Source organism: Electrona antarctica, assembly GCF_951216825.1.
Source record: "Electrona antarctica genome assembly, chromosome: 5".
Lineage (NCBI taxonomy): Eukaryota > Metazoa > Chordata > Actinopteri > Myctophiformes > Myctophidae > Electrona > Electrona antarctica.
In genome coordinates, this window is record NC_136810.1 from 52,470,437 (window position 1) to 52,482,314 (window position 11,878).

Sequence of the window (11,878 nt, forward strand, 5' to 3'; positions counted from 1 at the left end):
GACACATGCTGTCCAATAAATGTTCATAGATGAAATGACAAGAAATGTAGCCAATATTACTTTTTATGTTAAGTCTCAGTTAGCACAGCCTGTTATTTTCTTCCATAACAGCCATAATTGGAATTGACAGAACAGACAGTTTCATGCTCAATGTGTGTCAGTGTACTGCATGTACAGTATTGTATGTCAATGAAACCCCTGGTACTTCAATCTTATATCCTTCTTTTACAATGGATGCGGATATTGTGAAAGGGTAGTCCTTGTTGCAGCTACAGTAATAATTAAAGTACATTCCATGATAGCGGTTTTATTCATTGAATTCTGTGCCAGTGTCAGCATCACTCTACTTGGCGTGTGGGTTGTGATTGATCCAAAGGCAAGACTGTAAAGACAGATATAGCTTGTTTAACACCTCTGGGGAAAAAAAGAATAATAAAATTACTGCTTGTGATTGTAACAGATCAACAGGAGATGGAGAGCCCAGTGTTGGAGTGACAGCCAGTCTGAAGAAGACAGTGACACAGAGGAGTGTCTGTATCCAAGTAAAATTTTTTACCCCTAATTGCTCCCGATGTGCTAGTTGGTGCCTTGCATGGTTTCCGCTGCCATCAGTGTATGAATGTGTGTGTGAATGGGTGAATGTAATGCACAATCTCTGTAAAGTGCCTTGGATAAAGGAGCTATATAAATGCACCATTTACCATTTAATATCTCACAGTTCATTTGTGAGGGGCGCTAGCCCCTCCTATACAGCGTTTGTCCCCACTAAATGTCCGCAACAAACAACACAAACATTAAATGCCATTGACAATGAAAGGAAATTTACGTCATCTTGTCACCACACGTCTCATATTTGCCATCGACAATGAAAGGAGAAACTAGAAAAAGTGCCCCTGACCAGGGCAGGTCAGGTTGTGGCCTCCTGGTGGCGCTATAATAGGCCAATGTGAAAAGGGTGCCATTTCTTCATACGCCTTTGATGGCAATTGGATGATTTGAGGCATTTTGTTCCAAAAATGTGTTTTGCAAAAATCAACCTGTTGGTGGCGCTATAACAGGCCAATGTGAAAATGGTGGGATATATTCCTCAGCCTAGTAAGAAAATGTGTGAAATATTTCACGTAAATTGCAGGCAGCGTTCATGATTTGAGGCTTTTGTTCAAAACGGGGCAATCTTGCAAACTGTGAAAGCCAATTATAGCCAATTAGGATGGAATATGAAATATCGGACAGATCCGACTTGAGCACATGACCATAGAGATACTGTGTAACGATGTGTGAGATTTTTGGACAGAATCTGGAGGAGTAATATCAAAAAATGTGTTTTACAAAAGTCGGCCTCCTGGTGGCGCTATAAAAGGCAGATGTGGAAAATGCAGGTCAAAGGTTTGTCCTTGGCCTCTAGGGAGTGTGCATGCAACGTTTCACGCAGATCAGTGCAGTTTTAGGTAAAGAATGTGAAAAGCTGCCTCATGGTGGCGCTATAACAGGCCGTTCTCGAAAATGTGGGGCAGAGGTTCATCGTTGGCATCCAGGGAGTGTGTGTGCAAAGTTTGGCATCGACCGGGTTAACGGTGCCGGAGATTAGCTGGTAACGGACGGACGGAAGGACGGACACACACACACACACACACACGGACGGAGTGCAAAACATACTCTCTCCCCATGCCTTCGGCCTGGTGGAGACAATTAGGTCAAATGTCTGCAACACAAACATTAAATGCCATTGGCAATGAAGGGAAAATGTACGTCATCTTGTCCCCCCAGTAACATGGACAATGAAAGGAGAAATTAGGTCAAATGTCCACCAAATATGACGTAAATGTGTGGCGACAGGCAACAGGCATTCTGATTGGCCAGTATGAGATGATGCATGATGATGTACGATGATAAGAGCGCCCCTCACTTCACACAGGTGTGATTTTTGAGTGGTGTAAACCACTCCTACAACTGGCTTTTGTGTGCATAAAAAAATGACCATGGTTGCTATGTTCAAAATAATTTCTGACGTAATTAAATCACACCCGGGTGAACTGGATGACCGTAGCAACCGTGGTCATTTTCTCTGCGCAGAAAAAGCCAGTTGTGAAATCACATCCGGGTGTGATTTCATTACGTCAGATCAGAGCTGATCAGGCTACATAATACCTTACCTTATTTCATTACGTCAGACATTACGTCAGACCACAGCTGATCATGCTATATAAAACCTTACACCACTCAGTTCACACAGGTGTGATTTTTAAATATTACGGAGCATTAATTAGGCATATATCTCTTTTCTCCACCTCATTGATGTTTTCTCTCACTCCTCTTTCACTGCTGCAGGGAGTACAGGATGATCGATGACGTGGACGTTGACATGCATATTAGCGTCAACTTCTTGGATGTGAGCTAACTTAACACATATTTCAGTCCAAACAGTAACTGAACATTCAATTGAATTAAAACATTTTTGGTAGATATACATGTGTAATTTGGCTACGGCGCTGTGCTGTTAGTGTTTTCATCGTACGTGTCTTGTTGTGTATTGGGCGGCTGTGGCTCAGGAGGCAGAGCTGGTCGTCCAATGATCCCTGGGTCGGCGGTTCGAATCCCGGCTCCTCCTGTCCACATGTCGAAGTGTCCTTGGGCAAGACACTGAACCCTACATTGCCTCCAATGAGTTGGTCGGTGTGAGCTTGCCACCATTGGTGTGTGAATGTGGGAAGTGAGGACGCTGGCGTTGACTGTTCGCCGCTTCACCTCCCAATGTATGAATGAATTAACCATTGTAAAGCGCTTTGAGCACTTGGAAAGGCGCTATAAAAATGCAATTCATTATTATTATTATTATTATTGTCACAGAGAACACAATAAATGTCAAGGATTTTTTGAAAATATTTGAAAATGTTCAGCTATAATGATATGCCAAAAATAGGGATGCAGGGTTGAAAGTGTTTAAATGAACACCGTGTTTGGCCCCTCCTGTATGTCCACAGCAGGACGTGTGCAGGGCCTGGAAGATCCTCCCAGCAGAACCCATAGTCATCCGTCTGCACTTCTCTCCATCCCGGTACTTGGACGGTCCTGGTGAGCTACAGTTACAACCAGTTGTGTAAAGTACATCTTTACACAGTAAAATAGGGAGTCTGGATTTTCATTATGTACATTCCATTTTCTGTATATCTCTCTGCTGCACTGACAAAAGAGATATATTTTAATTTCTTAACGGTACCGTCGTCCATACAGTACCATCAGTGGAGGTATTCCAGCCGTCCAACATAGATGGTTTCAGCGTCGGACAACAGCTGCAGAAGTGAGCGTTCATTTCATTGAAATACTAATCTCTTAACATGGAGGTGGCAGTACAACTAATGAAATACAAATGTTCCCTCAAGTATCCTCAAGACGTTCATAGCCCAGGAGTGGAAAGATCTGTCCAATGAGAGGGTGGTAGCTGTCCAACAGAAGACCACACACAGCTGGTTCAGGCCTGCAGGAACCATCAAGAAGTTCCGCACGAGACTCGGCATCTGGCCACATATGTCAAAGTAGGAAACGCTTTATTTTTCTGTGTGTGTGTGTGTGTGTGTGCGTGCGTGCGTGCGTGCGTGCGTGCGTGCGTGCGTGCGTGCGTGCGTGTGTTGGGTCCAAATCCAATAGACCATTCCTTCACTTGCTGTGAACCAGGTCTAATGGGCTCCTGGACCCTTATCTAAAGAGTAAGATTGTTTCTTCTGAGCTAAAAGTGAACCGTCTAATGAATCGGACAACCTTCTACACCATCAAGAATCCCAAGGGAGAACTCTTCGCCTACACCCCCAATGGAAAGGTAAGACCCCACTTCTTCGTGGCGTGCGCGGCAGTCAAGGCAATACTAATAATACAGTTACATTTTATGTAGACTAAATTCACAGCTCCTGGATAACTGATGAAAGTGGATGATATTGTAAAAGGGGTCTCTCTCTCTCTCTCTCCAGAGGTTGCTGGTGCCTCCGGTTAAGTCCTAGGCACAGATTACAACTAAACAATTGTTTGAGTTAATTTTCTCCTCCCATGCCATTGTACACTGTAAGACACCCCCCAGCCTCCAGCATGGCTTCTTGGCACAGGTAAAGGATGTATAAAATGCTGGTAAAAATATATATGAAGTAGTGCACACATTAAAAGGGTGCTTTGGGTTGCAAATGTCTCTGGTATCTATATGGGTCCAGTGTTCTGTGAGAAAAAGACTGCCAAAGCAGACAAACCACAACACTCCAAGTTTAATGGAATATCCTTATACTGTAGGTGCAAGGCTCAGTAATACAAAATGGAAAAAAGAAGAAAGCGCCAGCACTCAATAAATGTATCATAGTTTAGTTTAGTTTAGTTCATTTCGGACCTTTCACATGTATAACTAGAAAAAGTGCCCTTCTGGGCACAGGTCTCCACCAGGAGGATAGGACTGTGTGAGATGTTTGGCAAAATGTTTAGGAGTAATATAAACTAAATGTTTGCCTTTGATGGCAATTGGATGATTTGAGGCATTTTGTTCCAAAAATGTGTTTTGCAAAAATCAACCTGTTGGTGGCGCTATAACAGGCCAATGTGAAAAGGGTGGGACATATTCCTCAGCCTAGTAAGAAAATGTGTGAAAGATTTCACGTAAATTGCATGCTGCGTTCATGATTTGAGGCTTTTGTTCAAAACGGGGGAATCTTGCAAACTGTGAAAGCCAATTATAGCCAATTAGGATGGAATATGAAATATCGGACAGATCCGACTTGAGCACATGACCATAGAGATACTGTGTAACGATTTGTGAGATTTTTGGACAGAATCTGGAGGAGTAATATCAAAAAATGTGTTTTACAAAAGTCGGCCTCCTGGTGGTGCTATAAAAGGCAGATGCGGAAAATGCAGGTCAAAGGTTTGTCCTTGGCCTCTAGGGAGTGTGCATGCAACGTTTCACGCAGATCGGTGCAGTTTTAGGTAAAAAATGTGAAAAGCTGCCTCATGGTGGCGCTATAACAGGCCGTTCTGGAAAATGCGGGGCAGAGGTTCATCGTTGGCATCCAGGGAGTGTGTGTGCAAAGTTTGGCATCGATCGGGTAAAGGTGCCGGAGATTAGCTGTACACAGACGGACGGAAGGACGGACGGACACACACACGGACGGAGTGCAAAACATACTCTCTCCCCATGCCTTCGGCCTGGTGGAGACAACAATACATAATACATTATACAGACACTTGTGTGGCCCGAAAAGGTGTAGGCTGAAGCTAAAAGCTTATAATTGCCTACTACATACCTCACTTCCTGTTGTCTGAGGAAGGCCCATTTGGCCGAAACATGTGAAAAGGACATTTATTGAGTGCTGGCGCTTACTTATTTTTTCCAGTGTCCTGTGACAATATTGTTGTTTGTTTATTTTAGATAATGAAGTATGCTGAGCAGAGGATCCCGACCCTGAATGAATACTGCGTGGTCTGTGATGAGCGACATGTATTTCAGAATGGCCCTATGTTAAAGGTACACTGCCAGATAGCAAGATAGGTTTCATAGCCTGCTATAGTAGGCTGTATTGCCATATAGTGTTTGTCATTGCATTGCCATTATGATGGACAACGCTCCAAACTCTTCTCCCTTCTGGCCCCAAAACTGTGGAATGCACTCCCCGTTGCAATCAGAACTGCAGCATCACTCCCAATCTTCCGCCGTAGTCTGAAAACCCACCTTTTCAGACTCCATCATGGCCCATAGCACTTATCCTACCCCCTTAGATAGCACTTTTTAGACTTAGATAGCATTTGAAACAGACTTATAGCATGTCATGTAGACAGCACAATAATTGCATTGTATGTAGTCATAGCACTTCATAGTACATATGTATAGCATAGTATATGTATAGTTTATAATTATATGTATAGTGTCATTATATATAGATATGTTCTAGTTACGTTCTTAGCTTACGCATGTTTCATGATAAATGCATTTTATATATGTGATGTATTCCCATGCTTTTGTTCTTGCCTAATGTAAATCGCTCTGGATTAAGAGCGTCTGCTAAATGCCTAAATTGTAAATTGTATGATTCTCCTCTGTATGTTTCCAGCCAGCGGTTTGCACCAGGGAACTCTGCGTGTTTTCCTTCTATACATTGGGTGTTATGTCTGGTGCTACGGAGGACGTGGCCACCGGTGCAGAGGTACACACACGCACGCGCGCACGCACGTACGCACGCACGCACGCACGCACGCACGCACGCACGCACGCACGCACGCACGCACGCACACACACACACACACACTATGCAACTGCAATGAAGAGATCCTTGATTTACAGGTGCGTGGTCAATCCATGCGACCCAAAGACACTGGCCTTCAGCCCCAGGGTAATCACACTGGCCTAATCTGCATTCTTGCCACTTCATTGCTAATGTCTCATGCAATGTGGAGTTATTTTTTTATATTTCTTTCAATCTTTATCTTGTCACAGAGAAAGAGCTTCGATAGGCTGCATAATTTATTGGACAGTGTCATGTTGATCCAGAAGACGTCACAGGTCATGATCTGACTTCATTATTCACAGTCTCACATCATTAATTCTGGTGGAAATAATCAGAAAGGAAATGTTGTCTTTTCCAGGGTTCATATTCAGAAATAAAGAAACAGATGGACATGGCAGATCCCCTTGCACACGCTTTGTTACAATGGTAAGCTCTCCATGGGGCTACAGTAGTACACATACTGTATCAAACCTTTATGCCATTATAGGTGTTATGTTGACTAGCTTCTGAGCCATGTGTTTGTATGTTTGATAACAGGATTATAGCCAGCAACAGATCCCACATTGTCAAGCTTCCACTCGACAGGGTATGGAAGAATAGATTGTAGGCTTGTAGCGATCCTTCTTAGCTGTATACAATTTACAATTTACAATTTAGGCATTTAGCAGACGCTCTTAATCCAGAGCGACTTACATTAAGCAAGAACAAAAAGCATGGGAATACATCACATATGTAAAATGCATTTATCGCGAAACATGCGTAAGCTAAGAACGTGACTAGAACATATCTATATAATGACACTATACATATAAACTATAACTAGAACATATCTATATAATGACACTATACATATAAACTATACATATATGCTATACTATGCTGTACATATATACTATGAAGTGCTATGACTACATACAATGCACTTATTGTGCTGTCTTCATGACATGCTATAAGTCTGTTTCAAATGCTATATAAGTCTAAGAAGTGCTGTCTAAGGGGGGTAGGGTAAGTGCTATGGGCCATGATGGAGTCTGAAAAGGTGGGTTTTCAGACTACGGCGGAAGATCGGGAGTGATGCTGCAGTTCTGATTGCAACGGGAAGTGCATTCCACAGTTTTGGGGCCAGAAGGGAGAAGAGTTTGGGACGTGTGGAGCGTTGTCCCGGCGTTTTTAGTGAGGGTACTTCCAGCTTCCCTGCATTGGCTGATCTGAGTGCGCGGGAGGGTTTGTAGGGTTCAATCATGCTGGCAAGATATGGGGGAGCCATACCTTTGGTTGCTTTAAATGCCAACATCAGAGTTTTGTATTCTGTGCGGGCAGCGACCGGGAGCCAGTGCAGGGAGCGGAGCAGGGGGGAGACATGTGAGAATTTTGGCTGGTTGAAGACCAAGCGAGCTGCGGCATTTTGGATCAGTTGGAGAGGCTTCAGTGCACATGCCGGTAGGCCGGTAAGGAGAGAGTTACAATAGTCAAGTTTTGACAGGACTGTTGTCTGGATTAGGAGCTGGGATGATTCCTGGGTGAGGAACGGTCTAATTCGTCGTATGTTATAGAGTGTGAACCTACAGGATCGAGTGACAGCTGTGATGTGAGTTTTGAACGAGAGCTGACTGTCCAGGACAACACCAAGGTTCCTGGCTGTTGGGACAGACGTTACCAGGGCGTTGTCTACAGAAATAGTTAGCTCCCGCATCGGGCAGGACTTAGCTGGGAAGAAGAGAAGCTCAGTCTTGTCTGGGTTCAGCTTGAGGTGGTTGGAGGACATCCACTGTGAGATGTCAGCCAGGCAAGCAGTGATGCGCTCTTCCACCTGGGTGGCAGAGGGGGGGAAGGATAGAAACAGTTGTGTGTCATCGGCATAACAGTATAGAGCTGCCACGATTATTATAGAATATTGAAATATGTCTATTGAAATACAGCACGTTATAGTGACATCACAATATCAACCCCTCCCCTAACCTTTATCATACAACAACAGCTTTGGGTGCGGCTTCAGTTCAGGTGGATCACCATTCACCACCCACCTGAAAAACAGGCATACTGGCCAGAACTGGCCCCCTGTCTATTATAGGGGGTCACAACATAATAAAGGAGGAGACAGTTTCAGTAGCAGAGACAATTTCAATTCTTGTTTTTTTGGGTTTCAAAAAGAGAACTGGCTTCAGGGTGTGGTTTACAATAAAAAATAGTCTACCTAGAAAACAAAAGATTAACCCCTAACTAAGTATCCCTAACCAAGGAAGAAACAAAAAGACAATATACTAAACCCGAACTAAACTAACTAACAAAATTACAATCACAGCATTCCATCTTTAAATTAAAATCTTTTTACTTTATTAAAATTGATTATCAATACCTTTTTTAATAATTGATTAAATTGGTTAGTTCGATTATAACTGTTGCATCCCCTAGTTAGAAGTGGCTTAAGTATATGCCTGTGCAAGTGTTAATAATATCAATTTCTCTGTGTACGATAGCAACTGGAGTTCGATTCCAAACTGCCAAAAAACTTTATGGCAGCACCTTTGCGTTTCAGTGAGTCAAATTCTTGTTTGTGACACATATTGTATACAGTATGTATGTATAATCTTAACCTTACCTGTCCCCTACACTCCACACATATTCAAATAATGCAATCCCTATTTTGCTGTTCAGTCTTTCATTTGTTTCTGTTTCTTTCTTTAGTGGCTCCCACATTGAAAATTGGCATTCGATACTCAGAAATGGGCTAGTTAATGCCTCCTACACAAAGTTGCAGGTATGAAAATGACAAATGTATTCACAGCCTGGGTATGAAAAGTACAAATGTATTCACAGCCTAAGGGTCAGCTTAATAGATATGGTGTTCAGGTTTCTTTGTTTTTTTGTTTTTGTTTTTTGTCTTAAGGAAAGTAGGCGGTTTACTCGCTTGAAATCACATGATGTTTCAGAGGCAAGCATCTTAACCAGCAATTGACAGGCACAAACATATTTATGATGATGATTTGAACAGATTAAATAATTTGTGTTCAGTTACGCTTTTTAACCCTGAATTTTCTCAATTTAAAGATGATTCATGCACTTATCATTCACTCCTGTATTCTTTCTTATTTAAGCTTAATGGGGCTGCATATGGAAAAGGCATCTATTTAAGCCCCATCTCCAGCATATCCTTTGGATATTCGGGTAAGAATGCACACACACAAGCGTTTTGCTACAATCCCTGAAACTGAGTATTTCTGTTAATTCACAGTTTGTAAATGCCTTTCCCCCCACTATTCTCAGATATGGGTAAAGGTCAACACCAAATTCCTTCCAAAGAAGAACTTATTAACACATATAACCGAAACAACACAATTGAGCAGGTACAGTGTGTGCTTGCTCCTATCGTACACTCAAAATCCTACACTGTCCTACACAACAATGTCTGATCTCAGCCTCAGCTGCCTCACCGATCTAGTCTTGCATTCAATCTAGGAGCGCCCGGGACAAGCCAGATTTATTCAGAACAAGAATCTGAACTGCATTGCACTCTGTGAGGGTAAGTAATGACACTCCTTGGCTTAACCAACCACTTCAACCCTGGCATCCCTATTTTGGGTATGTTATAAAAAAAATCACACCCGTGTGAACTGAGTGGTGCAACTGTTCACACACTACGTCACACACTAACCATAGCAACCATGCTCATCTGTACGTGGCCCCACGTACAGGTACACACATACATAGATACATAGATACAGACAAAGCTGGTTATTGGAGTGGTTTGCACCACTCAAAAATAGCAGATTCACAAGCTCAGAACACGTTACATATATATGTATTTTTTGGGGGGGAGGGGGGAGGGGGGGGTATAGTCGAAGTGGTTAAAGGGAATTCAATGACTTGTTTCTAAACACATTATCCATGTTAATAGTTATGGCTGCATTTTGGAACCATATTTTACTGAATTGTAAACTGTATCTTTGTTGTATGACTAGAAATTAAACATCACAATGTCGTGCCACAAACCGCACTGCTTAATTGCACTTCCATGGCTTTGTCTCATGAAATGTGTCATTCATATCATTAACAGTTATAACTTCAAAGGATCTTCAAAAACATGGGAACATATGGATGTGCCCGATATCTGACCACGTGTGTACGCGGTTCTTCTTTGTGTAAGTACACAACATGACAGCAGCAGAGTAAACAATAATATCCGCCACTTCCATCAGATAACGGACCAATCAGCGTCTCTCGTTCAATGCCTTCTGCTCTTGTCTCTCTCAGGTATGAGAACGGGCGGATAGGAGACACCAGTGTCAACACTCAGGACTCCAGGATAGAGAGGGAGATTATGCGAGTTATTGCAACGAGGCCTTGCTGAGAAAATATGTATGGACAGACACACATACACATGAACACTCACGCGGCCAGACACATGCCAGCATGCACGTATGCAACTATGCATCTTCTTCTATCTCCTGGTATGCACATGCACATGCACATGCACATGCACATGCACATGCACATGCACATGCACATGCACATGCACATGCACATGCACATGCACATGCACATGCACACGCACGCACACAAACACACACTTATGATATTTGTCCATGACTCATGTTGTGATTTACATTTTGCATGATTACCAATTCAAACGATCATGCAAACACTGGCCAGAGAGGCTGTTCATTATGCTCATCTCTCTCTCTCTGGCATGCCTTGACTGTCCGAGTGTCCGTCCTTGTAATGCAATTTCTATAATTAGGCCAATCAATCACAAGAGGCAACTCTCAAGCTACTATCATTTGACAGTCATGAAAATGCTGCTTCTGTCTTAGCTTTTGTATCTTGTTTTGTAATGTGCATGTGGTTTATTCTGTAACATTGTCTAGTCACAGTTGTACAACCTTTCATACAGTATGTGTAGGATTTATACAAAGGTTTTCTTTTGTCAGGGTTTAGATGCTTTTCTAATTTGGAAGTAGAACCCATAGCTCTAGGCTTTAATTGTGGTCTAAGATCCACCATGGATATAAACATTGTCATATGATCAATAAAGTCTAGGCTATATCTCTGTGAGCAGGTTCTACTTCCAAATCATGGGGATAGGTTAGCTCTGGTCCATAGCCTTCTACTGCTTCTACGATTCTGCCCTGCAGTATAAGGCTATGGGACTTTCGGTTTTAAATCTCAAATCGAAATCAGACCAGCCTCTCCTCTTTAGTGGAAATCTCACGAACGTTTGACCTACTCACCAATACAAAGACGGGTTGTGTCAATAGAAAGCCTACTTTCCTTAGTGGACGCACTCTGAGCCCCCCACCACACGTATAAACGGTACTTTTTGGCCAAAAAGGGGTTTTGTTTCCACCGGAAAAAAAATACTTTTAGTTACTCCAATGCGCCCTCTACCGATATTGCCCAGAGAACTGCCTCATAGAGAATATTTTTCCTCCGGTGAAAATAAATCCCTTTCTGGCCAAAAAGTGCCGTTTATACGTGTGGTGGGGGGCTCAGAGTGCATCCACTAAGGAAAGTAGGTTTTCTAATGACACAACCCGCCTTTGTTTTGGTGAGTAGCAAAAACGTTCTTTTAAAATACGCTAAAGAGGAGAGGCTGGTCTGATTTCGATTTAAGATTTAAAACCGAAAGT

General features: G+C 42.6%; 1 pseudogene across 1 annotated transcript; it reads left to right on the plus strand.

Annotated features, from left to right (window-relative positions):
• The first annotated feature begins 1,743 nt into the window (after window positions 1–1,743).
• Window positions 1,744–10,638, plus strand: LOC306924041 (protein mono-ADP-ribosyltransferase PARP6-like; annotated as a pseudogene). The gene is made up of 19 exons: window positions 1,744–1,766; window positions 2,329–2,389; window positions 2,982–3,072; window positions 3,232–3,298; window positions 3,381–3,533; window positions 3,673–3,814; window positions 3,963–4,094; window positions 5,399–5,494; window positions 6,078–6,170; window positions 6,610–6,677; window positions 6,789–6,837; window positions 8,405–8,417; window positions 8,729–8,786; window positions 8,937–9,009; window positions 9,347–9,416; window positions 9,516–9,595; window positions 9,708–9,771; window positions 10,306–10,390; window positions 10,503–10,638. The product of its transcript is annotated as a protein mono-ADP-ribosyltransferase PARP6-like (transcript).
• The last annotated feature ends 1,240 nt before the right edge of the window (window positions 10,639–11,878 follow it).